The following is a 684-nucleotide window of genomic DNA, read 5'->3' as shown; positions in this document are numbered from 1 at the left end:
GCTGCGTCTTGGGGAGAAGTTCCCTTCCTTACAGAGAGGAGCTCATTCAGTTCACATGAGAGAACCTTCTAAGGACGAAGTGCTTCCAGACTGCGGAAACAGGTCTCCGTGTGGAGCGCTCATACGATTCTGCGCTCGCTCACAGCGGCACAGCGCCAACCACTGTATACCGACAACTTGCGGAGACCAGCGAAGTCAGGGAGAGTGCTCACCAGACATAGACCCTCTGGCGGTTGAGGCAGCCAAGGGCCAAGACAGTTTGCAAAACAATGTACACCTCACGCGTTAGACCAACCAGCGACGTGTGGTTTCTGACAAGCAAGGAACCACAGATCCCCGCTGCCTTAATCAGTTCTCCGCTACACGTCCTCCAAACGAAACCGTAGAGAAATAGCTTCCTTCGGTTAGCGTCACGGCCCCAGAACGGACGGCAACTGGAACGGCTCACGGGCCCCACCAACGTGCGCGACAAACTACCTGCTGGCCCTGGCTTGCTCGGCCTCTACGAATACCTAGACTTCGTATGCCAGCAACCGAGACGAGAATCGGCCAGTCGTCAATGATCTCCAGTGATGATACTTGGCGATAGCATCTGCCTAGCAGATACAGCTGGACGTGGTGCCGGGATGTCTTCAAGCGCGTCTTCTTGCTACCTGCTTTTTGAAGACGAGTCGGGACCGTGGC

This window comes from Cystoisospora suis, assembly GCF_002600585.1.
Source record: "Cystoisospora suis strain Wien I chromosome Unknown contig_2527, whole genome shotgun sequence".
Classification (NCBI taxonomy): domain Eukaryota; phylum Apicomplexa; class Conoidasida; order Eucoccidiorida; family Sarcocystidae; genus Cystoisospora; species Cystoisospora suis.
The sequence above is the reverse complement of the archived record's forward strand: the minus strand, read 5'-3'. Positions refer to the sequence as shown.